Source organism: Gallus gallus, chromosome 1, assembly GCF_016699485.2.
Source record: "Gallus gallus isolate bGalGal1 chromosome 1, bGalGal1.mat.broiler.GRCg7b, whole genome shotgun sequence".
Classification (NCBI taxonomy): domain Eukaryota; kingdom Metazoa; phylum Chordata; class Aves; order Galliformes; family Phasianidae; genus Gallus; species Gallus gallus.
This window is the reverse complement of record NC_052532.1, coordinates 170,714,849-170,742,591: the sequence shown is the minus strand read 5'-3', so window position 1 is coordinate 170,742,591 and position 27,743 is coordinate 170,714,849. Positions and strand designations below refer to the sequence as shown.

At 41.2% G+C, this 27,743-nt stretch overlaps 1 long non-coding RNA gene across 1 annotated transcript; it reads right to left on the bottom strand.

The window, feature by feature from the left end:
* Positions 1-211: 211 nt before the first annotated feature.
* On the bottom strand, positions 212-6,581 carry LOC121109048. Its single transcript, XR_005862103.1, has 3 exons — positions 5,297-6,581; positions 1,719-1,910; positions 212-1,616 (listed from the first exon to the last, which is right to left on the bottom strand). It is a non-coding gene; the product is annotated as an uncharacterized LOC121109048 (long non-coding RNA).
* Between the last annotated feature and the right edge of the window lie 21,162 nt (positions 6,582-27,743).

Below are 27,743 nucleotides of genomic sequence, written 5' to 3'. Positions count from 1 at the left end.
TCCTCTCCTCTCCTCTCCTCTCCTCTCCTCTCCTCTCCTCTCCTCTCCTCTCCTCTCCTCTCCTCTCCTCTCCTCTCCTCTCCTCTCCTCTCCTCTCCTCTCCCCCTTTCCTTTCCCCTTTTCCCCTTCCCCTTTTCCCCTTCTCCTTTTCACCCTTCCTTTTCCCCCTTCCCCTTTTCCCCTTCCCTTCCCTTTCCCCTCCCTTCCCTTCCCTTTCGTTTTTGGAATTTCTTACAATTGCTATCTCTATCCTACAGGATTCCTCTTCCTGCCACCTATACAGACTGTTTTGCTACTAAATACAAAACATGACACAGACAGCCAGACTAGCCACAAAGTTGTTTTTACACAAGCAAACCTGTTTCAGCCTGAGCCACCTGGCTTGAGCCCTCTGCATCTATACCACACAGGGTTGTGATTCTGGCTAAGGCAGACAAACGACTCTGTTTTGGTGTTGTGTCCTTGGCCACAAGGGACAAGCTACTAAATTACTGGGCTGAGTGCAAAGAGCAGGAAACCCTCTTGCCTCCAAAGACAGCACGTGCTTATTGGATACCTCTGAGACTGAGGCAGGAATCTGCAATACCTCCAGAACCAGCAGTGGAGCTCACCTGTGTATTTTCCATGCCTCAGCCTGTTGCAAGAACCTCTCTGGCCAATGCTAAAGGAGACATGAGAAAGCCCAAGCAAGCTGCCAGGTCTCCCCCTCTGGCAACCCTGCCTTCCCCTTGGGCTAGTAACTGTCTGGAGCTTCAGGAATCAAAACTTTTCAGGACTGCAGCAGCTCTCCTGCTCCATGAATCAAGAATTTGGGCCCAAACATGTCCTTCCCCTTTGCTTCTCACTCTACTTCTTCATTCATTATCTTCAGAGATTAACGTTTCTTCCACCACCCTGAGTCTTCTGCTTTCTCTTTGCTTTGGGCAGAGGAATGAGATTTGCTGTATCATGGGAGCAGGCTGGCTAGGAGCAAGGACTGAAATAACATGATCTGTGAAGCTTCTGAACTTGCACTAGTCATGGCTGGCATCATGAAATGAAGCACAGTTCCTAGATTCCCAGCACACGTGTGAGTGGAGGCATAAGATCTGTCCTCACATAGAGAGCTGGCGTATGTCCTTGGCTTCACAGAGGTTTCAGGATAAAGGAAATGCTGGCTTAAAGCCAATGTGTTTGGTATAGATCTTTCAGAGTCTGTCTCCATTTGAGCCAGCACATCATTAATAAATGGCTTTTTCTTTCATGGGGAAGGAGGAATAGAGGGGAGTTCTTCCTTAATCTGTCAGGCCTGATGTAATGGACCTTCCTGAATGGCAAAAGTGAGAAGTCACTCACAACTAGCAAATAAAATGGGAAGTTTTACTTGGCACTACTTTCACTCCAAACACTAAAAGGGATCTAGTTAAGCTAAAAGTAATCACCCATATTAGGATGTGCCCAAAGGATTAATGCTCCTTGTCTTCTATGTCTCCATAAGTATATTTTATGCGCAACTGCTTGTTTCTTAGAAGCAAACACCAAGCACGGCTTCCAGCACTGGAACGATATATTTTCCTCCTTCTGAAGGATAGGCCCATTAGTCCATACATGTCATCCTTTTATGGTAGTATCCACCTCTGCAAAATAAAAAAAAAAAACACCAGACTTTTTTTACAAGCTTACTTTTCCTTCTCTGCGACCTTTCAAATCAACTTTTATTATTACAGAAAAGAACTAACCCTGAAATCCAAGTAACTTCTCAGGAAAATGCACAGCTCATAGGGAAAGCAGGTGGAGTGAGTCCTCTAGACCCTTCTGAGGGCGTTGACAATGAGACCGTCAGGCAACGAGCTACAGAGACATCTTCATGTGAAAAGGGAGCCTACAGAAGATGGCTGCACCCAGAATCTCCATTTCCATCCCTCTACTCTCTGTTGAAGAGATAAATATGGGCAAAAGTGTGAACGTTTGGAATCTGTGACAGAAGATTAAACTCCTACTTGGATTTCCCCATAGAAGACCCTCAATCCAGCCATACGAGATTATCTCTTTCTGGGGACGTACAACTGATCTGCCACACAAGGGGCTGTACAGCACAGTCAGCTACCCTGTTACACCCCAAACTTCCCATTCATTCTCACCACAGTTCTCTGTCCATGCTGGTCCTGGTTTCTACCTTCTCACCCCTTACCCCTTTTGCCTCTCTGACAATGTGCTTGCAGCCAGAGCAAGTAGCTGCCACGGGGACCTGGTGCTGCTGCAGTAAATGTTTTGAGCACTGTATAATTTGAGCAAACGTACATAAAAGTTACAGTGAGCTGAGAGCCAGGTTGTAGGAGCTCATATAAGGTTAAAAGATGTGCTGTAAATTCATCTAGGCAGGACATCTGGGAGACTGGTTTCTGACTGTTCTGAAATGCAGCCAGAGAAATTCTCCAGAACTGCTGTATATATAAAAAAATAAATCACAGGCATCATCCTAGTTTCACAGACACGTGATATCAACCACTGTGTCTCTTATTTCATTATCATCACAACTACTTCATCCTCAGGCAGGTACTGGTTTATTCACAAGTTTAATGTGCAGAATCAGATGGATGTGTAACAAAGTAGTTCATATTTGAGAGAAATACCATGTAGTACAAATATTCATCCCAAAGTATCCTAGAAAAGTGGAAGTCAGGGGGGGTTTGCTGTTGACTTCAAGGAAATCAGTGTGTAACCTTAAAAGGTGCATATTCAGGTGCAAAAACAGAAGTCACCTATTTTTTGTCACAGCTTTATGGGGCTTCTGCTACAAAATAAAACCTTTTTGCTGCCCGTAAAGCTCCATCCAAAACATGATAGCCTTGATATTGTTGAGTCTGCTACAGAATATAAACATACTCTACTGGTGATGCTGCATGAAATGACCGCCTTCAAGTGACCTTCAGAGCAGTAACACAACAGATCATACTCTTCTTTTTTATTATTATTTCCAGGCTGCTCTCCATAACATCTCAAGCATGAGCCAGATAAGCAAAATTGCATCCCACTGAGCTGATTTTTACATCCTGATTTGTTGAGTATTAGGGTGGCTGTTGGCATACACGATTCGCATTCACATCCATTGGTGTTAATTGCAGGAGAATATCCCAAGGAGCTATTTTCCAAGCACTTAATATTCATGATTATTGTGAAGAATTTCCCAGCCAGTCCAGGATATAATTAACAGCTTGAGTGAAATGCTGTATTTATTGCTATTGCTAAGCTCTTCTGAATATACTTTCAGTTTCAGGAGGCGAGTTGACTAGTGCACGTAATCTTTAAATGATCAGATTGATAGTGCGTGCCAAGGAGACAAAAGCATCTCTTCAACAAGTAAAGAAAAGAAGCTACATCTGTGGACTTCAGTGGGGAAGTGCTTCAGGTATGAGGAGGAATAAATCCAAGAGCGTGGCAGGCTGCCACACTGCATTTAACTCTGTGTGTGGATTTGATCAGCAGTGCTGGAAAACTCTCTTAAACAGTAATTCACACAGTTTGGGAGGGGAAGAAAAAGCTTCTGTTCATTGTTTGCACATTAGGATAAATACCATTTGATGACAGGAAAAGGAACATTTGGCTCTCACCACTCCAGGACTCCGAGTTTGTCTTTTAAATTACTCACTTATGGTTATGCAGAGGAATCTTTAACAGTTTTTTTGTAGCACCCTGTTTTTGGGGGCTGCTGTGTTTTCTTCTCATTAGTGCATCCCTGGCCTGCCTCGGGATGCTCAGCGGGGATGGGGAAGGTGCAGTGGCTGAACTGATGCCTGGCTCTGCCCCATCAGGGCTGTCAGCTTTCAAAATAGCTGTGCTTGGTTATAGGATAGCTGTGGAGTTATTGACTACAAGGGTCCTGCTCATTAAAAATGGTCTGGAATTATACACTTTGACCCACCCATGCAACTCAAATGATGACTCTATTTCTACAAAGGAAGCCTGGAAAATGCTCCAAGAGACTGAATGAGATCTCTGGCTGTGCTGAGGAGAGGAGAGGGGCTCTTCTCCCACCAGCCTCTCTTCTGCCTCTCACCCACATTCTTTCACTTGTAGTTTCAGGCTGAAAAAAGAAAAAGGACTTTGCCTCTTCAAACCCTGTCCACTTCCCACTCATGGCTCTCCTCACAGGGTAATACTGCTTTCTGGGGACCTGCCATGCAGTTACAGTTGAGTAGTGCCACCTGCACAGCAGGCTCACAGCCTGAGCACAACAGCCAGGATAAAAATATTAGATTGTTATTAAGGAGCTGCCTGTGAAATCTCCCCCTTCCTCCTCCCCGCCTTCTCTCGAACTGGAACATGACTTCCAGCCAAGCTGATTTTTTAAGCTGTTTTTAAACAGGTGCCTATAGACCTTTCCTGAAGGGTGAAGGTAACACCAGAGGAAGCCATATGTTCCAAATCTGTGCTGGGATGCGTAGATTTGAAGCAGTCTGAGCCGCAGGAGGATCCCCATAGTGTGGTGGGGAACCTCAGCACCAGCACAGAGCCGCAGTGTGGCTCTCAGTCATCCTACCAGAGTGCATGCATTCTTATTTTCCTTAACCATTTTTGTTAGAGTTAAAAAAGCACATCAGTCATAAATCTTTCCATTGGTTTTGGTGCTGTTTTTTTTTTCCTCTTTCCTCAACTCCAGATACAGAGCTGAACTGAATTTGACAGTGTTTTCTTTATGTTCATCATAATTTTGCTACAAACTCACCACACGCTATGCTGGAAATCTGCCTGACAAGTGTTTTTAATTTGAAGGGAAAATACCAGAAGATCTTGTATTGCTTGCAAGTTGATGGATGTGATTTTCTTTTCTTTTCTTTTCTTTTTTTTTTCCTTTTTGCAAAATGATTTGCTCTCATTTCCAACACCCTCTTCTTGCAGATGGTATCAGCATGAGAAAATCAAGGTATCTCTGGAGTAGGCTGTTCACGGTTCAGCTGAGTACACTTCTGCCCCTTTGCTTTTTGTGTGTGCGTAAATGCACGAATAGTTTACAAATTCAGCAGTATCCCTGAGTGTTACTCATTCTGCAATTTTCTCTTCCTTTACATATTGTAATACTTCACATTGCATACCGTCTCCTGGCTAGCCAAGACTGCCAAAATCATTTAGGTGCCACACTCCTCTGGGTGATCTGAGCTCTTGTTCCTCTTGAACTCCAAAGAACATCCTTTGTTCCACCTGTTTTCTCTGTGCATTTCCACACTTGATGCTGGAATTAAATCTTTGCTAAAGACAATTTCAGAGAATAACTGCAAAATGTAAACTTACGCTCATACCATCTACTTTAGGGACCTACCAGAGAGGAAATACAGCTGTAGAGGATTCTTGCAAAGCAAAGCGCTGGATTTCTGTTTCTCCTCTTGTTTCTCTCCTTTGGTCACAGATCAGAGGAGCCCAGTGGTACTCCCAGTAAATACTCCTTGTGAGTGGCTGCCAGCAAGAGGAACAATGGAGGCCCAAGCCTGACTCTGCTCTTCTGGTCTGGCATGCTCTGCACCAGGAGGGATGGCAACCACATGCCATCTACCTTTACACTCCTGCAGCACTGTAAAGGTATAACAGCACACATATCATACAGTTATATCTCTATATTTAGGTTGTATTCAGGCAGAAATGATCCTTTTGATCAGGCTTTGAAGGAGGACTTCTGTCACAGGCCAGGCTGCATCTGTAGGGCACAACAGAGACTCTGGAAGCAGGGAACATAGCACACAAAAATATAAAATTCACCCCAAATCTGGCAAGGGGTTGGTGAGATATGCACCTGTTGGCACATATAATATTCCTTTATAATATTCCTTAACAGAAAGACTGCCATATTTTGGATCAAGTAGTCTAATTGTACATAGCAATGTAAACTGCTGGTAGTAGAACCGTCTTCAGTGGGTGCTGAAGAAGCTATTTCACCCCAGAGAGAAATGCGTCGTATCTAAGCTTGATAGATCTGAACCGTAATGGGTTAAAACAGACTACCGCTTGTTAAAACGGCTGAGATAAACCAGCAGATATATGTGTGGAGGTTTATGCTAGCACCTACTCCTACAGGGTATGAGTCAGGCCAGCACTGTTGCTCTTTCACTTCTGTAACCATTAAACTTCTCTGCAAGCTTTTGAGCTACTCCGAAATTTCAGGCACATGTTAGTTTAGTGGATTAACCAGCTAAAATGGCAGATGAAAACAGCAAGACAATCTTAAAAACCAAACAGGCACAGAAATGGGGGGAAAAAAGTGGGTAAAACCAAAGGATCTCAACCATGAAAACGTGGGGCATTCTACAGATGCAGAATATTATAAAGATCGTTTGTCAACTTTTCTCATTCTCATAGTAGTTGTAAGGCAGTCTAGCCTCTTAGTTTGAACTCTGAACTGTAGGCTTCAGATTATATAAATTCAGACGGTACAGCAATCCTTTAAAGCAAACAATCATAAAAGCAACCCTTAAAATGTTGATCAAAGCATGGTAACTTGGGGAGGAGATGGGACTCAAGACAGAAGCGACTGCTTGAAGGAGTCAGGAAGGTGAGAACAAAAGCTTTTGTTTGAGCCACCCTCTCACCATGGCTAACATCATTATATTCTGACTCCTCAGACTTGTGAGGAAATTATGAAGAAACAGAAGTTTTCAAGATTTCAAGTTTTCAAGCTTTTGTATCTTGTTTCACAGCCCATTGGAATGTAGTCTACACATTCTGAACTTCCTTTTTTTTACATCAGATTTCTTTTCCATCCAGCAACTATGAGGAGTAATTCCTCTTTAGCTCTTTTTCCTTATTGTATAGTGTAAGAAGACATTTTTTATACCTCTTCAACTATCTTTTTTTTTTTTTTTTCTAGAATGTGCACAGACACAGATAAGGCTAGAGCTTAACTTCAGACCTATAGCTAAAGGGAAATAATGGTACCCATCAATTTGGTGACGTTTGAGGAAAAATTGAGATTTAGAAACTGTTCCTAACCCTTCAGTAAGAAATCAGAGCGTGCAGAGACACCGGTCTGCCTCAGATCCTCACCACAACGTGATCCATTCATCCTGTGGGAGAAGCAGCACCACTGCCCTCTTCAAATATCCTGATGGAACTATTGATCACTGAATCATAGAATCATAGAATTGTTTAGGTTGGAAAAGACCTTTAAGATCATCGAGTCCAACCACAACCTAACCATACTACTCTAACAACCCTCCACTAGATCATTGCAGTATAGCAAAAAAGAAGGAGATGTAGGTCTTCATATAGTCTTTAAACCTGGTTCCTAGAAGCTATCCACCTGGCTGGGAGATAGCTGAATAAAGTAACCTCATCCACACTGCCAAAACTGGGCCCCTTCACAGCCAGGAAGGCAAACTGCAAACTACAGCAGCTGGCAGAGAAAACACAGGAGAATGGGGACCACATCATGGTGAGTTCATGATTGAGGGACATGACACGAGGACAAGTACCAGAGCTGGCATTTCTCAAAATTCCAAGGATGGCATAAATGTGAAAAAAAAAAAAAGCCAAAAACATAGAAGGCTTTTGTCATAAGAAAAGCTAGGACTGTGTTGTTTTTTTTCCCGTATTCAACATTTGTTTCTCTATACTCAGCCATTCCCAGTTTCGAAGACTTTGTGCCTTTCTTCTTTCATACATAAAACTTAAAGTAATAATACTTCAAAAAGTCTACGTGTCAGACTGAATTCAACACCTCTCCAAGTAAATACATCCTACTGTGCCCCATAGCTTTCACTGTGAATCAGGAGAGATGACTAATGCCATAACTGCTTATTAAAAAGAAAATTAATCATTTCTTTGTGAGCTAAACTCTTAAAAATTTTTAACACTTTAAAACCAAGGAAAATTAGCTTTGATGAGATATAGCAGTGGCACTTGGTTTTTGTAGATGTAAAACAGCATTTTGTTCTCAGCAGCTATTGCTGATTTTTCTTTTTGCTTGACAGATGATCTTATCAAGTGTCACTGACATTTTTGCAGTACTGTGCTAAAATATGCTTCATTTGCTACTCATCTGAAAGCTTAAGATATGTGTTGTTCGGAAAGAACTCAAAGATTGATCCAGTAAATCATGTGGGCTAGAAATGCTTCAGTTTCCTGGAGACCTCTTGGCTTCACTCTCAGTGCCTACACCAAGAGCAGCAGATAACCTGGTGAATAGAGCTCTTTCCCAGACAGTGGAAAGTGATGATTTCAACCTCCGCAGGCTGGTCCAGGATCGTCTGCAACCTGTAATAGTAGTTACACACCTGCTCACCCTGTAAAGAAATTTAAGGAGGTGCTTTGCCATTTTGGGCTTTTCTGAGCAAGAGCACCCTTAAATAAGAGAGCTGCATCCATTAATTACCCTCTGGGCCTGTAAGCACTTCCTCTTCATATTCATCTCCCTCATCCTGAATGCAGGCAATTGGTCCAAATGATTGCTGCAGCAATAGAACAAGGGGCAATGGCCAGAAAGTGGAAGTTCCATACAAACACAGGTAAGATCTTCCTTACTGTCAGTGACAGAGCGCTGGAACAGGCTGCCCGGAGAGCTTGTGGAGTCCCCTTCTCTGGAGATATTCAAGATCTGTCTGGATGCCTAGCTGTGTGACCTGCTGTAGGGAGCCTGCTTTAGCAGGGGGTAGGACTCAACGGTCTCTAGAGGTCCCTTCCAACCCATGCAGTTCTGTGATTCTATGATCTTTGAAGGTCCATTCTAGCTGAACTATTCTATTCTATTCTATTCTATTCTATTCTATTCTATTCTATTCTATTCTATTCTATTCTATTCTATTCTAGTCCAGTCCAGTCCAGTCCAGTCCAGTCCAGTCCATTCCTTTCTAATTATCTTCACAGGGACTGAGGATGGAATGATTCAGGCTAGTAATTAATTGATTGGTTTGTTACTCATTTCATAGTAAAGCATCACACACTCAAGGCACTCCTTTGTGCAGCGCTGAAGCAGTAACCTCTTCACCTTCTCTCTCTCTCTCCTTCTTACAGAACCTATGTGCGTCCATTGCACCATCAGGTAAGTTCTCCTATTGCATTAAAATTCTGTGGCTGATCACGGACTTTCAGTTCTCCCTTCATCTTTCTATGCTTTGTATTTTGCCATTTTAAATCACAAAATAAAAAAAAAAATCAAGCTATGAAATTACTTACAGGAATGCAAAATATGTAAAAATGTCGAAGTACGGGAAGAACTTTCTCCTTCAAAATTATAGAATCATAGAATGGCTTGGGTTGGAGGGAACCTCAAGGATCTTCAAGTTCCAGTCCTCCTGCCACAGTCAAGGTTTCCAGCTGCTAGACCAAGTACTAGACCAGGCTGCTCAGGGCCCCGTCCAACCTGACCTTGAACACCTCCAGGGATGGGGCACCCACAGCTTCTCTGAGCAGCCTGTGTCAGCACCTCACCACCCTCTCAGTAAAAAACTTCCCTCTGACATCAAATCTAAATCTCTCTTCCTTTAGTTTAAACCATTCCCCTTGTCCTATCACTAAAATGCCCATAAGAACTATCATATTATTCCCCAACCTGCTTTAAAAATCACTTTTACTTTTGCAAATACTCCAGCTTTTCAAGACATCTATTTCTTCTATGGCTAGGAGCTAATAGTCTCATTAAGTTATAGTATAAGCCCTTTCAATACACATAATTAAGAAACATTAAAAGATTGTGGTGCAGATACCATTTGCTATTGAACAGTTCTATTTCTTTCTCTCTCAGCAGCAGATGCAGGCTTGAAGTAACAACATTCACAGAGTGATGTTTAGTTCCAGAGGTTATATTTGTAGTTTCTATTATGAGATTAAAGCACATGAGCTCCTTAGCCCTCCAGAACTGGTTTTCCTGGGCTTTGCAGAATTTGAGGACTTTTAACTGATGGAAAATAGTTTTAATATACCGCATCACTGCCAGTAAATGTATCCTTTCATTGAAAAGATTTGGTCATTAGGTTTCTTTACTTTATGGAGATGGATGAGATTTACCTTACGCTTAGGGCTATGCAAATAATTGATTTTTCAGTTCAGCAGCAGAACACAGCTAAGGCCAAAACCAATATTTGGGGGATTTTCTTGCCAAAATGAAAAACCAAAACATTTCACTTTCTGGTTGAAAAGAACATTGAGCTCAACCAGAAATCAAACATTTCACTTTGGTTTGTTTTTAATAAAAATAAAAGAAAAATGAAGGATAGAGTCACAAAACCAGCGTGGAGGAAATTTTCCATTTCTACCTGGTTTCCTTGTGGTTGGCAGACTTATCCAGGTCACAGAATAGCTGCATCTGGAATGGACTTTTGGAGACCACCTAGTCTAACCCCTTTGCTCCAAGCAGAGCCAATAAGAGCAGCTTAATCTGCAGGAAGAATTCCACCTGTGCCCTCACTTTTCACATATCCTGGTTGAGGACAATCTTTCTGACTTTCTTCGTGTGTGTTTGCAAAGTTAGTTTACTTCTACCAAGCCTGAGTGACTGCAGAAATGTTGAGCAGAAGGTGAAACTCACTTCTTCTGATGCAGGGACCAGGATATAGGTTGTTACACTAGTTAATGAGATGACAATCTTTCCCTAAAAGATGTTTTCTATTACAGAACAATAGAAAAAGTCTTAGCAATTCTGCTACTTAATATTCTTTTGCTGCCAAGAGAAGATAACATACCAGAGAAGATGGAGCAGTTCCTACACTGCTGAAAAAGATTATATAAAGCAGACTATTCATATTTTTTTTACAAAGCATAAGACTTTAACTTTTTTTGCTATTTGATTCCAATTTCCTACAGTGAGATTCTATTTAAGATGAAGAACATACTCTTGAGTCACAAGTCTGATCCTTCTGTATTTACTCCCCCTTGCTCCCAGTCATCAGGAGGGAACTGTGTTGGAAGAGACTACACAGGTAAGGAGGCTCTGCTCCTGCAAATGTCAGGTATTGACATTTGTATTAACACAAAATTGGTGGTACTGGCAGGGAGCAGGTCAGAAGACCCAGATGACTTCTCCAAGATCTCTTTCTGACAGCGTGCCTCTTCTGCCGTCCTCTGAAACTTCTTACCCTTGTTTCTCATCTTCCATGGTATGTTCAGCTCTGATGCTGGCAGAAATGGCACTGTGAAGAATCTACAGATTTTCCAAAGGTTCAGCATGTAGGAAGAAAAAGCAGAGATGAAGGGCAGCTCATCTGCAAAGGCACAACCAGCTTCCTCCCCTTCCATAATCATAGCAATGCATTCACAGTATCCGAACTTAATGTGGCATGTGGTTGATAGGAGATCTGAGTTTCTATTCAGTTTTGAGTTGTAGCTGAAGAGTACAAGAAAGTAGCTCCCCAGTATAAAGTATCTCCATGTTGTTCTCACAAGCAACATGGTTCTAGTGGTTGGCAATCCTGCACATAGTAGGGGGGTTGAAACTCAATGATCATTGTGGTCCTTTTCAACCCAGGCCATTCTATGATTCTATGACTCTATAAATTTTGCCCACAGCCCCAGATTTAAGATTCTTTTTTCAATCAAAGCAGTGTACTCACATCTTTAAGTGGATTGTCAGATTGCTGATATGGTGGCATGGGGATAGAGGGAATGAAATGACTTCTCAGACAGTACCTTTCAGTAACTCATTAGCAAAGAACCCATGATGCTGAGATCTGCACATTAAACCTCTTGTTGCTGCTATGTAAAAAAAAAATTGGCCTCGATTTTAGGCATGACTGTGACGTGGTTTATAGACACTGCTGCAGACTTGAACAGTACTGTTTTTTAAAGCAGTTTTACCGAAACAAAGAGAAAGTGTTAAAGCTACTTGCACGTTCTTCTGATAAATGATTCAGAAACTGTTGGACTCTACAAAATTAGTCATTTATTAAAAGGTGTAAGAATCATTTCTTAACCTATTAATGAATGCATTCTACTGTAAAGCATGACTAACTTCCCATAAATAGAGATCGAATTTGTGGGTGCACACAGTCACTTCGTTACCTTTCTGCCATAATTTAATCTGCTTCTGTGCTGTGCATGGCACATCCACGAACTCAGTCTGCAGGTGCTTGAAGACGCGTACTGGGGGCTGGCAGGCTGGCTCCTTGAAGGGAAGTCTTTTCTCGGAAAGCCTTGTGCTATACTTATCTGGAAGATGGGGAAAGCAACAGCAGTATCTCATATGTTTCACCAAGCCTAGACCTGTTCCCAGTCATGCTGTTAATCTCAGCCTCTTTTTAACTCTTGTGGCTTTTTTGACCCAACCTTAATTTTATATTTAGGCCATTTTCTTGTAATGAGTCACAGCTGTGACTGTCATTTTAGTTCAGTGAAATGTGTTGACAGGACCAAGAATAGCATCTGTCTGCTAGACCCGCACCTAACATGTTAATGGAGACACCAAACATTGGAAATAAAACCAAAGGCAGTGAAAGTCATCTTTAAAACAGCGTGAGTACTTTTTTCTCCATTTAAAAGACAGTTGATTTGTTAAAAATGAATTTCACTGTGGATTATCCTGCCCAGATGAGCATAAGGAGATGGAGTTTTGCTCTACAAATCCTCTGCTGAGTGGAGTGAAAGAATGAAGAATATTTGTACCTCCTCAGGATATCCCCAGCAAGCTATCCTGGTTCACACAAGCAAAGAACTTGTCCCTTCCAGCTTCATTAAAAATAGTTTAGCATGAGTCTTGAAAGGAGGTTGGCCTAGCTGCACCCCTTAAGGTACCACAGCTGCCTCAGTTATGGGCAATAAAAATTTCCAAAGACAAAAATTTTAACTTCTGCAAGAGCTGCTGTTTTGAGACACTCTGAACAATGGTGCAAAGGCAACATCACACCCAGTAACTACTGGGGTTCCACAAGAATCAGTACAGGGGACCATTCTGTTTCTTCATGTCTTTATTAACAACTTGAGTGATGGGACAGTGTTCTCTCAACAAATATGTGAGTGACACCAAATCAGGGTATGGTGAGCATTCTATGATAGAATCATAGAATCTCCAAGGTTGGAAAAGACCTCTAAGATCATCCAGTTCAACTGTCTACCTATCACCAGTATTTCCCACTAAACCATGTTCCTCAGTACAACATCTAAATGTTTCCTGAACACCTCCAGTGACTCCACCACCTCCCTGGACAGCCTGTTCTAGCGCATGACCACTCTCTTGGAGAAGTATTTTCTAAAGTCCAACCTGAATCTCCCCTGGCACAACTTGAGGCCATTCCCTCTAGTCCTACTGCTAGTCACATGGGAGAAGAAGCCAACTCCCACCTTACCACAACCTCCCTTCAGGTAGTTGTAGAGAGTGATAAGGTGTCCCCAGAGCCTTCTTTTCTCCAGACTGAACAATCCCAGCTCCCTCAGCCACTCCTCAATAAGACGTGCTCCAGACACCTCCACAGTCTTGTCGCTCTTTGCTGGTCACACTCCAAGGCCTCAATGACTTTCTTGAAGTGAAGGGCCCAAGACTGAACACAGTACTCAAGGTGTGATCTCACCAGTGCAGAATACAGACAGATGATCACTTCCCTGCTCCTGCTGGCTGCACTATTTCTGATACAAGCCAGGATGCCATTGGCTTTCTTGGCCACCTGGGCACATTGCTTGCTCATGTTCAGCCAAGTGTCAACCAATACCCCCAGGTACATTTCTTCTACACAGTCTTCCAGTCTCTCTGCTTCAATCCTGTAGCATTACCTGAGGTTGTTGTGGCCAAAGTGCAGGACCCGACACTTGGTCTTGTTGAACTTCATCCCACTGGCCTCAGCCCAGTGATCCAGCCTGTCCAGAACCCTCTGTAGGGCCTTGCTACCCCTAGGCAGATTGACAGTTCCTGCCAACTTGGTGTCTGCAAGCTTACTGAGGGTGCACTCAGTGCCCTCATCCATGTCATTAATAAAGATAATGAACAGGACAAGCGCCAGTACTGACCCCTGAAGAACAGCACTCATGACCCGTTGCCAGCTGGATGTGACCCTGTTTACCACCAGTTTCTGGGTCTGGCCATCCAGCCAGTTCTTCACCCAACAAAGATTGTATCTGTCAAAGCCATGGGCTGCCAGCTTCTCCAGGAGAGTATTGTGGGAGACAGTGTTGAAGGCTTTGCTGAAGTCTAGGCAGACTACATCCACAGCCTCTCCCTCATCCACTAGGCAGGTCACTCAATCATAGGAGATAAGGTTGGTCAAAGCAGTACACTCAACAGTGGGGTCACCATTGAGAGGAACATGGACAGTCTGTAGAAGCAGTCTGATAGGAACCTCATGAGGTTTAATAAGAATAAGCCTTGCATCTGGGATGGAAACTGTCTGTGAGCTGCTTGCCTGTGAAACAGCTTTGCATAAGAGGATCCAGAGGGAAACAAGGGCAACATGTCCCTGCAGAAAAGGTCAACCTTGTTAATGCAATGGGCTACATCAGCAAGGTCACGTAGGTTCAGAAAAGAGACTCTTTCCCTCAGCTTGATGTTTATAAGACTGCATTTGGAGCACTTTTTCTCAAAGATCAGGAGAGGGGCAGACAGCAGGAATTCACTTGATTAGGCTCCTTGGGGAATCCATCTGAACACACATCCATTTCACATTGGCTGGATTAATGCAATAGAATTGGCAATGACAAAGACCTCCAAGCCTTCAGAGGAAGGTCACAGGCTTTTGAGGGATTTAAGACAAGTTACTATTGTTGAGGTGATGTTACTTGATCAAATTCTGGACTGAGGTAGTGCAGATGTTTTATTTTATTTGGTCTACTAATCATTTTCTGTGTATGGAAAACTTCTACCATAGCCACAGAGTTTTCCATGGCTTAGAGCACTAGCATGTAGTACTAATGGGATACAGATAATAATGGCAAATGATGATTGAGTCCTCTGTGCTTGTCAGGAAAATTTCAAATAACTTGACAAACCCTACTTCCTTAACTCTACAAAACCTGTAGTAAATTAGTAGATTGGAAGAATCAAACACATACAGATAGGAGTCTTCATTAATCTGATTGAGTCACTGGTGTTTGTACAAGTTTGAGAGGCTACTGGTCCCCTGAGGCACAGACCCAGAGAAGCTAGCTAAAGCACTTCCTCCAGCATTCAGACTGATGTCCCTAGTATGTTAGTCCCTAGTGCAGCTCTGCTCACGCCATCCTTGAAGGAGGTTCATCCTGATCCCAGTAACACAGTGTTAGTAGGACAGATTTTGAAGCAGTTTATTAATGCTGCATAGGGAGAAGCAGCCCATAGGCCCAGGAAGTAGCAGAAACTAAATTCATTATTACCCATTCAGGGAGCTGGTCTGAGCTCATCCGTCTCACACACAACATTCTGGTGTACCATGGTAGGAAGTGGGGAAAAAATAGCAGTACAGTAATTTATGCTATGCTTTTTAAAAATAGAGAAATACCAGCAATAATTACTATTGTGCTACCCTTGATTACACATAGAAGTAGTGTGCCAACTTCAAAGACAGATTCCATCCAGTACTGATAGCATGGAGGTTTATTCAGTTCTAGACAGCACTATATGATCATGATGGACCTGGTCAACAGATTTAGAGAGTTTAGAATGAGGGGAAACTTGAGTCCCCTTCTGAAATAACCCACACTGTTACACCTCCTCACTTTTACTTGGGTTCAATAAATTGGGTCTAGCAAAAAGCTTATTTTACAGAATGGTATCCAAAGATGATAAACTCATTTCTTTCTATGGCAAACACATTTTTCTTTCTGTAGTTAATTCAGTCAAACAACCACACTTCTAGTTTGAAATCTTGATTTAATTTCTTATTTGAAGGTCTCCCATTTCTGCATCTGCTCACTTGCCTGAATTCTCAACTAGGCTGAAATCTTTTTCACACACACTTGTCTTCCCAAGAGGCTCTGATACCTATTATGGAACTTCTCCTGTATCTGGGTCACATCTAAGCCTTGGTTTGGATAAGTAGATCTAAGTCTTTAAGATTTCCCCTGTAAGGCATTTTCTCCAGACCTCAAATCATTTTTATGGCTCTTTGTGACCTTGGATGCAAACGCTGCACTCTAGGGAACCTCTGGAAGTGCATGGGCTGAACCCGTGACAGCATGGCTTTGCCTCAGTTACTCCAGTAAGAGATAATAACAATGGAATGACAAAGGGATCTGTTTCCCAGGAATGGTGAGAGGTTCCTTGAGAGGTGAGTTCAAGATGTTCTCTCCAAATATGCATTAGGGAGAGGTGAAAGCATCTGCAATACAGATATGTTTCCAGTTCACTATGGAAAGGTTTAATAGGGCAACATAGGAACACTGTATCTAAAAAATGAACTTGTATTTATGAGCCTGTGTTCACAACAACCACAGTCAACTCACTGTACCACATGTCAGTAAATAACAAGCAGTGTTGAGATCATATTCTCCTATTATTAGAAATGTAAAAATCATATCTTGTTTAAAAACCTGTTTTTAAATTCGTTGCCACCTAGAAAACTAGACTAAACAGATCAAGAGTTAAGGTTATCCACAAGTATTCTGAGCAGAAAACATAATGAGGGCTGTAATTAGATTTATCGTTTAGTAGGCAATGTAGACAAGCTTGAGGAGATAAGCCACTATCTGTTGCTGTTGAGGGATAAAGTGATTATTAAGCTTGTAAGTTTGGGCCATGTGTTTTTCTGGCAATGTGGAAATAATACTGAATAGATTCCAAAAACCTAAGGCAGGACTGCAGGTTGTTTCTCGTAAAAACATTTCACAGCACAGCAGCATCAGCATCAGACAGGTGAGGTGCTCGCATGTGCCGGTGCCTGCTTGCAGCTCTCCAGCACCAGCTCACTGAGGCATGGAGGACAAGGCAGTAAAGACAGGTATGCAGAGCTTGCTGAGGAAACTCCCTCTATTCCTACCCAGCATGCCTCACAGGAGCCCATGCTTTCCACCTCAGTGGATGCTGGGATGTTACTTGCTTAAACTGGCTGGCTGATCCAGAATACAAAGGTAGCTCCCCTTTTTTAATGCTGCAAACCAGTAGCACTCACCTACTTGTTTTATACCACTGAGTTCTTCCAACTTGATGAGTTTCTTGCTAGGAAACCTTTTTTTTTTTTTTTCCAGAAGCAGGAATAAACTGAGTCAGCTCTTGCTTTCCTTTAGATAACTGATCTTTTTCTTCCCCTGAAATTACCCAATGGACCTGTTTTTATCTGTGCGCTGTTTACTTTCCAGGTGGCTTTTCCATGTTTGCAGCTCTATGGTTTGTTGTTGGTTTTGTTGTTTTTTTTTTTACCTCAAGCTTTTCCACAAAATACACAGAGATCCTGGGGCTGGTCCCTGTTGTAGGGTGGGTAAAGCAGCTCCTAAGGCAGAAAGGATGACCCTCTTCATGACTTTTTCTTCTCTTGGTTCTGTTTTGACATTTTATCTTCCTCCATTTTTATCTTCATTCCTGTGATTTGAACAGGAAGCTGTAGGGGCAGCCACAAATATCCTCTCTGCATTATGTCCTTCAGTTCCACTCTTTTTAAAGAATCAGTTCTCGTGATACATGCGTCTCCACATTTACAGGATTACATGAAAATGGCAGAGCTTCTCTTATTACAAATTCCACCATATATAAGAGGGCCAAGTGCCGTTCCCCTTACTTAAACATAGCCAATGAATCAATTTATAGCAACTATAATTCCAAAAGATCCTCAGATACCTCACAGTGGTTTTTCAGCATGAATAGGTTTTACAGCTTGGTGAGGTCTTACATTACAGAGAAATTTATGCTTAAACATCTGCTCTTAAATGTCCTTCAGCCAGTTGACACACTTACAAATCCATCCACAGAACCTCCTGGAAGTTATAAAAAACTTACTACCATAGTTTAACATACTAATGTATTTGTTATTCCACTGACAGTCTGGGTAGCAGGAAGGAAGATTACAGGAAATTTTAGATTCGTGTCAGACCTCCTCATTATTTCTTAGTGGTAGGACAAAAACTCCTTCCTTTTGTTTCCTCTCTAAAGAGTGTAAAATCTGCTCAGGAGCTGAACCAGTTCAGTGTTGCTGTGAATACAGTTTCACATGTCCTAACAGGTAGGAATGCAATGGCTACTCATTTATTTACACTTGCCCTAAAACTTTTGATAAGAACTTGATGAAACACATTGAGGCAGGTTGACTCACATAATAAAAATATGTTCTTGACACAAAAGCTTCATAGTTGAGAGCTGAAACTTAAAAATGCATGTATGTATGCTTGCTACCATGAGTAGAGCCTTATTAGAGATAGTGGAATAAGCATGTCTTCAAGTATTGCTGAATTTTTCCTTGCCCAGTCTTACTTAAAAAAGAAAATAAATACGAAGTAATTAGAAGATTCTAAACTAATTAGAAGATTCATCTTCAAGTCTTCAAGTAGACCAGCCAGGCTTAACATAGCTGACCTCCTAAGTGGGGGTTTATGGAATCGTTCTCCATGGTGCAGGTCTTGAAAATGGAGATGGTGGTCAAATAACCAGATTCATTTTTTTTAGTGGTGTGTTGACATTGACCTCATTGCTGTTGTATCTCAGCATCTACACTGTTTGTCTTTCCAGTGAGGTAGGCCATAGAATCTTCTTCATATCTAGTGGTATAAGAATTCCTTGTTACATAAAATTTCACTCCTACAGATTTCTAGCATTCAGGGACTGACTTCTTACAGAGGCAGATAAGGAAAGAAATAGGAAAAGGAGGAAATATTTTAAGCTAAGAGAGGGAAGATTTAGATTAGATGTTAAGAATAAATTCTTCACTCAGAGGGCAGTGAGACCCTGGCACAGCTACCCAGAGAATCTGTGGTTGCCCCATCCCTGGAGGTACACAAGGCCAGGTTGGATGGAGCCCTGGGCAGTCTGAGCTGCTGGGTGGCACTGCCCATGGCATGGGTTGCGACTGGATGGGCTTTAAGATCCCTTCCAACCTAAGCCATCCTGTGATTCAATGATTCATTGATAGAATAACGGTAGTAGCATTAAGATTACGTCAAAGAAGTCATGTCTGTCATTAAGAAATTATTCTTTTTGTCACAGTAATTATCTATGTTGGAAAAAAAAAATAAAAAAACCTATCTTTTAGCTGGAAATGTGAACTTCTCCTGATTGGCTTCATCTGAGTTGTGTAAATACTCAAAATAGTTTTTATTTCCTATGCCACAACTTCTTTTTTTTTTTTTTTTTTTTAATGCCAGTCCATTTAAACTTGAATAGCTCCTTTTACAATGCCGTTGTGGAGTTTCTACATCTGCATCAGAGACAGATTTAACCCCATAATTTTTCTGAACATTTTATATAGTGGCTTTCTTCTTTAAGCAGCTTGTTCAATGTTGAAGTAAAGCTAGCACCTCCTATGGGCTGTACATTCAAAAGTGTAGACTGGCAGTGCTCAAGATGGAGTTACGTCAACTGACACCAAGGGAGAACACAGCATTTAGAACCTCAAATCTCTATAATGAAAGACTGGAGTCCCATACCAACTTAGGAAAGGCATTTAGATTACTCCCATTAACTTTAGCCGTACATATGTTAAGCTGTCACATTTTAACTCTTTCCCAGCAAAACTCTTTTATCTGACACATGTTGTGGCTCTCCTGTATGTGATGAAGAGATGTGTAACACATTCTTCATTATTCTTAATTTGGGCCTTTTGTAGGCTCTTGCTGCACTACCATGTGGATCTTCCATGTCTGCTACAAGTGCTGAATTGGCAGAAGATACTATGCTGTAAATGAACATAAATAAGTAAATAAAATGATGTGCATCCGAAGAAAGAATCTCTGTATTAAGTACTCACTCTTTTGCTAAGCTAGAAATTATGGATCTCCATTTTTTTCTTTCAAAATGTATTTCACATATGTTAGTTAAAAAAATAATAATTACCCTATATAGAATTTAAACAAACTCTACAAGTCCAGCTCTCAGTGAGTCTAGGTGGTGATTATAAGGCCTAAAAAGAGTCACTGACCTTCTAAATGAGCCTTAAGTCAATGGCTAACTTGTGCTGATTTCAGAGATGTGAAATCATACTGCAGAAGAGCAAAATTAGAGCCTAAATGCTATGCTTGGCTGAGTTCGGTCTAATCAAATTCATTTAACCCCATTATTCTCTTCCTTGTGTATCACAGACGAACACAATGCAGCCCTCTTGGCAGGAGGCCAGCTTAAAGCCATCCATTACCCTCCATGCTGAAGTTCTGACAAGGAGAACAAGGCAGCTGTCCTTACAGTAATTGATATTGATGGCTGAGGTTAGAGCCCATCCAGTCAGCTCAGGACTTAACAACACACAAAGAGGAACGCCAGCCCAGCTCCACAGCAATAGGGACAGAATTGGTCTAGAGGCAGCCTGATGATGAAATGGGAGCAGATCTGTAATGTCCTTTTTTTTTTTTTTTTTTTCCTCTCCTTTTTTCTTTTTTGATTTGTTTGCCTTGGAAATTTATATGGGAGAAAAGAAAAGCACTACAGTTAAAATTGGTAGTAGAATTAGGATCTTTCTTTCTCATTTCTTGGATGTGTCCCACATTGCCTTTGGATAGACTGGAAGAGGCAGAGGTGAGGCTGGCTGCCTCCCAGCATGGGGACATAGTGGCCAAGGGTCACATCCTAGTGCAGTGGTAGGATGTCCATCAGCTCAGCCCCAGCTGTTTCTCAGACTCTCCTAGCATAAGCCTGAGTCCTGCACTGAATGTCATTCCAAAGCTTCTCACTAAATGCCTGGTAAGGTCATTTTCAGTGGTCTGTGCTAATTTATTCAGATGCCTACAGATTTCAAACATTTTTCTGCATTTGCACAAAGCTAAAAAATAGCTATTGCTTTTCAAATATCTGCAGTTATTTTAACCAACAGAACCAGTGATTTGCATTGGTGAAAGCTAAAGTAATTTTACCTGCTTCGTTTGGCTTGTAACAGGATCTGCATTATTGCTTTCAGCTTTACCTTTTGGACATGGAAGCACAGTATCCATTAAAATGAAAAGCACTTCTCCTATGAAAGATCATAGAATCATAGAGTGGCCTGGGTTGAAAAGGACCATAATGATCATCCAGTTTCAACCCCCCTTCTATTGGCAGGGTTGCCTACCAGCAGACCAGGCTGCCCAGAGCCACATCCAGCCTGGCCTTGCGTGCCTCCAGGGATGGGGCATCCACAACCTCCTTGGGCAACCTGTTCCAGTGCATCACCACCCTCTGGGTGAAAAACATTCTCTTAATATCAAGCCCAAACCTCCTCTGTCTCAGTTTGAAACCATTCCCACTTGTCTTATCACTATCCATCCTTGTAAACAGCCGTTCCCCCTCCTGTTTATACGCTCCCTTAGATGAATGCACTCCAATTAAAAATGACTCGAGGTTGAAATAAAAGGGAGTAGAGACAGTATTCACAGTATAAGAGACAGAATCCAGAATTTTCTGCAGCATTTCTTGAGTAGTTTTTGACAGTTCAGGGTTGCAACCTGGAAGGCCAACTCTATCCTGGGCTGCAGCAAAAGAGAGATGATCATCTGAGCAGGGAGGTGATTGTCCCCCTCTGCTCTGTCCTCATGAGGCCCCATCTGGAGTACTGAATCCAGGCCTGGGACCTCCAGTAGAGAAGGGAGGTGGAACTGTTGGAATGGGTCCAAAGGAGGGCCACTAAGAAGATCAGAGGCCTGGCGCATCACTCTTATGAAAAAAGGTCGAGGGATTTTGTCTTGTTTAGCTTGGAGAAGAGAAGGCTCTGAGGAACCTTCCTTGCCACCTTCCAGTACTTGAAAGGGAGCTTATAAGCAGGAGGGGGAGTGGTATTTTGTGTAGTCTGATAGTCGTAGGACAAGGGGGAACAGCTTTAAACTAGAAGAGAGGAGATTTGGGTTAGATATTAGAAAGAAATTTACTCAAAGGGCGGTGAGGTACTGGCACAGGCTGTCCAGAGAAACTGTGGATAACCCATCCCTGGAGGTGCTCAAGGCCAGGCTGGATGGGGCCCTGGGCAGCCTGAGCTTGTGGGTGGTACTGCCCATGGCAAGAAGGTTGGAGCTCAATGATCTCTAAAGTCTCTTCCAACCCAAGACATTCTATGATTCTATGATTTTGTGATTTAAATCATGAAGGGAAAAGAGATCAAGGGGAAAACTGGATACCACAGTCCTCTGTCAAACCAATATAGGGGCAGCAACTGCACTGTGACCTTGAGTTTGATAGATCATGTTTTGCTTTCTCACTCTTAACTCAGATTTCCCTGTGTCTTCATGTATTATCTTTGTTTTCTCTCTCAGTCTACTATTAACTATTTTTCTCTATAACCTAGAAACTATATTTTCATGGAGAGCAAGGGGGTGTTGCAAAAAATCTAGTACTACTGGTAAACTATATTGCACCACAGAACAAATTACAGCAAAATCAGGTGGTTTAGAGCATGCCTACTTTAAATCATGTTCTCGTTATGAATTGTAAGGGACAAGTAACAGTTATAGAACAAAGTGCTCATACTTGAGGGGCAACAGTGACCCTCAGAAGAAGAGGTGGAAGATGTATTTGCTTGAGGTTAAAGACCACGTGAACAGTGATTAACATGAGCTGGTCTGACTCCTAAGAGTGTTTTGTCTTTTGGCGTCCTTATTGTGAAGTTGTAGAGAAGTTTGGCACTGCAATATACACTGTCTATTAAAATAACTATAGTGTCTTTTGTTGTTGCTGAGTGAAGCACTTTCCTAAGCGGATCCTTGAGAATCACTTTCCCTTCTTGACCCAATTCTCTTCGACTGAAAGACATAGTTAAGTGTACCACACTCCTGAAATGAAAACAGTGCTCAAACTTGCTCTATAATTTCTGGTCTCTCATCTAGTGATATTCCCTTTCAACTTTCCCTGCTTTTACACCTTTGGAACCTTTTAGCACAAAGGGAAAAGAACAGAATCTATCAAAAAGGAAAGCATGACTGTGCATCCCATCTTTTCAGGAAGACAGCAAATCCCTGCGTTATTACTCAAAAAAAAGCACTGTTTGCAATCCTCGTGCTTTCCCAGACTCCTCTCTACTGTCACTGCTCTGTAGTCCCAATAACACAAAGTATTTACTCAGTACAGTTTGTCTGGGCTGGCAATTATTTAATGATGCAGTAACACAAAGTGCCAAGACACAATCTAACTTTAAGCCACTAACACATCAGACTCAAAAAGTTATGTTCTCCTATGCAAAGGAGTAGGGTTGAATCTCAGGAAATGAACCTACTATGTATATATATATGTACACATCTTATGTCTCAAATAATTCCAGACATTTGGCATTTTCCCCCTCCTTTGTGCTAGGATGGTACATTTGAGATGTCATCGTTGTTTCTAGGGAAGTAACAGCTAGTGAAAGGCCATGATGAGCTCAGTGTTTGTGTGAGGATTTGACTGTTCCTAATCCACAGATATGGAAGGAGGCAGTAAAGCCTTGGGCCTACAGAGAGTGCCATGTCCGGAAGACCTACTGTCATTTTCTCTTGGGAACATCCCCAGTGATATCCATGCTTCTCAACTCTCTGAGATGTGCTATAGGTGTCCTGTGGTCATCAAACATGGAAATTCTGGCTGTGCCTTCTACAGTAGGAAGGCTCACTATCCTCATTGCACATTGTGTACAATGCCTCTTGTCCTCTTTGAAAGTTCACCTTAATCATTTTTATAGCTCCTTGCTCCATCTGTTCATGAGTTTATCACTCCATTCTTTTCTTTTCTTCCTTTTTTTTTTTTTTTCCTTTTTTTCTCTTTTTCTTTTGTCTTTTAATCTTTACTTACACGTAGTTTTACACTCTGACCTCTAGGCTAAAAGCTTCTTTCCCAGAATATCTTTTCTCAGATCTCTCTTTAGAATTTCCTTGTTCTACAAATTTCCCAAGTACAGGCCTATTATTTTTAGCTCAGGTGTTCTCATATAGGGCCTCCCTTGGTTCGTCCTTTGGCCTTGCAGCAAAATCGTTGCCATCATTTACAGAGGTATAGATTGTATGAATTGCCCATTTCTGCCAGATTCTATTAGAAACAGCACACAGGAAAGTTCACAATTTCCATTTTCTAAAGTACTTAATAATTAAAAAATAACATTTAATCTACTTTGGAAACAATGTTATTGACTGTCTGGCAATCTGGATCTTCCTATTTCCTCTTGTTTTTTTAAGCACTGTGGATGCTTTGAGGAGCTGTGTGAATGTCATCCATTTTTTCTGAGCAAAGGTGATTCTATTTCAGTATTTCTTTACAAGGATATTTGGCCAGAAGTGAAGTATCCTGATGTAAAAGATTGATGTGTTGTAGTCTCAGTTTTAATCTTAAGGCTCACAGACAACAGTGACGGCACATTTATACGGTTAGTGTTCAGATATTTATCATCTTACAGTGATACAGATGGGTCTCAGCCTAACTTCTCATGCGGTCCACCACCACAAGACAAATGCTGGGTCATGACTATCCTTTGTGTGATAAGAACTAGAAGGAGGTACAAAAATCATGCCCCTAGTGTCTTGGTCAGAACTTCACCTTTAATTTGTTACTGAAGAATAAAACTACTCATCACATTTAATTGTGTGGATGAAAATCTGTTCAAAACCATCTCATCCAGAGCTCCATAATTCAGATAGTGTAATGAATCCCAAAATGGAGTAGCTGATGGATCCATCAGAGCTTCACTTTCCAGCTGTTCTTTAAAAATGAGCAAGTCACTGATACCACTAGTTAGCAGGAACTACATGAATGCAGAAAGTAATGATTTTTAAGTGTACTGCCAGTATTCAAAAGGTCATAAAGAGCTAACAAGAGCATTTATCTCCACATCCAAGATGATTCAAATACCATTAAATCGAGCAGTGAATCAGAATTTTTACCACATCCTGTAGAAACCCATAGATAAAACCTCCGTTGTTAAAGACACAGATTTCACGGGACTACCATTCCCATCAAAAGATTTTAATTCCAGTTAGCACTGATTTTTAGACCCATTGTTCTCAGACGTTTAGAGAGACCATGTATTGCCTGGAGAAGCAAAGCCCTCAGTTCATTACTTTCCTATCAATAAATTTACTAAGGGAAGACAGTCTGTGGGAATGTACATGGATACCTTACAGGGTTTCAAGTCTATTGTCATGTACGAAGGATGAGGTCAGTTAAGGTGGAAGAAGTAGTTTCTTTCTGAGAAGATGGGGACGCAGTCCCATAGTATTGCTTCATAGCTTAATTTATTCACAGTTTCATGCTTGGCAGAATTTAGATGACAGCTTACAAAGCTGTATTTCAGAGTTCACATTATAATTCTTTCTTTACTTGGTGCTTGAAGCTGTGTTTGATAACTCGAGCTTACTACCAGCTTAGATAACACATAGCTTCTCATATGCTAAATTGGTAAGGTTAAATCTAGGGGACTGGTGAAATTAATTTTGCTGGTGCAGATTTGAAAGCTTGTGTACAGGATTTTGGACTTTATTCACTTGCTGAAGTCACTAAAGGTCTACCAGGATAAGACAGGAGAGATATTTTTCCTTTGATGATTTTTATTTGTTAGGCAGATGCACTAGCTGGAACCTAGAGTCCCTTTTTTTGTGAAGACCTGATGTGCAAAATGTTAGGCTATAGTGTTGCCTGTCATTATAAAGCCCTGTGAGGCAAGCAGAGTCCAGTGAATTCTCAGTAAGACAAGAAGAGTGGCTCATTCACATCACAGGTATATGCTATTTTTGGCATATTTCCTTATTATTTGGCATTTTTATATATGCCAAATATATATTATATATAAAAATATAAATATTATATTATATTATATAAATATTATATATTATATACATATATTGGCCAAATATATATAATATATTTTATATATTTTATGCCTTATATTTGGCATTTTTCCTTATTAGGAAAATAAAAACTATTTAAATAGGAAGTCTTTCCTTACTCAGTATATTCCCAATTTGGCTGCTTTCAGCAAGATTTATTTCTTTTCACTTGCTCAAACTTTCTCTTTTTTCATTGTCTGTAGCACTCCTTAAGGAAAGTGCATTTCTCTTTCTGCCTCTCTGTGAGTGGAAAAGGGTGGCCTTCTGGGCATGACAACAGATCCGATTACTCGCCAGAAGTAGAAGGAGTTGAGGTAGGAAAAAGAAGAACGGTGAATTTGCAGACTTCACTTGGTTATCTGTGAATAAAACACACAGCAACAGACAGAGGTGATCTTGCACAAACACTGTGTCTGGGCAGCATGCTCCCGATGTTTCCCTCCCATGTAACTTCTCCTTCACTTGAACATCCACAGACATACCCTGGAGTTTGCTGGACCAATGATTTTCAAGGAAGAACCATGACAGTGTTAATTCTGTGCCTTCCACAGAGATTAAGCAGAAGTGTTTTATTAATAACAGCTGGAAACTTTGTTCTGGCTCTCCTTTCTTCTTTTAATCTGAATACCACATCTGATCATTACAGCAAGGCCTGAGCGAGGTCAAATCAGTCCTAAAAACATCAGTCCAAGATGGGTTTTGCTCTATTCATACCAATCCATTTTTGCACAAAAGTAGCAACTTACTAAATTAATACCTACTGACGTGCATCAGCATAATATGTAAGCAGTAAGAAAAACTGTCTCAGTCCCTTCTTTATGTAATTTACTGAGAGGGTGAGACGATAGAGTTGTACAACACGACTTTTCCTTATTAGGAGAATAAAATCCATTCAATTGGAAAGTCTCTCTTAGTCTTCTCTTAAAGTAGTTCAGATTTTCTCCAGTCTCTTCTTGTTATTTAAAAGGAATGCAATTCACATCCATAACAGTCATGGATTATTTTCTGGAATAGATCTGTGGCAGGATGGCAGGCATACATTATACAAAGGACATGCGCTGGTAAAATCAAGCAAGGACAAGTGTAGCTCCCATTCTTTTCTGAATGAAAAAAAAAAAAGATAAATGAAAGAAGTAAACCTCTTTTCTTCAGTATGTGTTTATAGTCCCAGCTGGAGGTCAGCATTCTTCCAAATTCCATTAGCATGGAAACTTAATTGGAATTTGGTCTAAATTATTCAAGATTTTTTTCTTACATTGAACCTAACCCACTTTCTGAAAATTTTGCTGGGTTTAACAAGAATCAAACTGGAACAACCCCATCCAAAGCTGAACTTGAACCTGAACTGACCCAAAATAGATGGTAGTTTGGTTTCCTGGCTCACAGATGAGACTTTATGTATCTTGACTCCCTTTGAGATCTTTGGAACCCAAACCTGTTGTGAGATTTGGGTTCAACTGAGTCATAGTTGAGGTTGTCCCAGAGCATTAGTATTGCTTCATAGCATTCCCCTCATAATCAGAAAGCAAATGGAATGAATTCATGAAAAGAGGGCTTCTTCAATTATGAAACAGAGGCTTGTCTAGAGAAGAACTCTCAGAGACAGCCCCAGCAAGTACCCCAAGCTCATTTTCTGACTTTCGGAACAAGAAAGTTGAATTAAAACTTCAGAGTCAAAAGGGCTACATATGTTCAGATATTTTGTTGATATTTCAGCCATTGTCCTTTTTTTTTCATCTTGATCCAGCTTATAACATCAGTCTACCCAAAGCAACTCTGTGGGGCTGTAAGAGCTGTGGGAGCTACCAGGTTCCACGTCTTTTGGGAAGTTCAAAACATTTTCAAAACATTGCTCTGTTTCCACTGTTTCATCCCAAACTGGCCACACCAATCTGAACAAAGTCAATGGAAAATATGCACTTGAAGGTCATGATGAACTAGCAGAACAAGAGACAGGAGGAGATTGTTTGATTTTTATTTTAATTCTTGTTTCCATGACTATG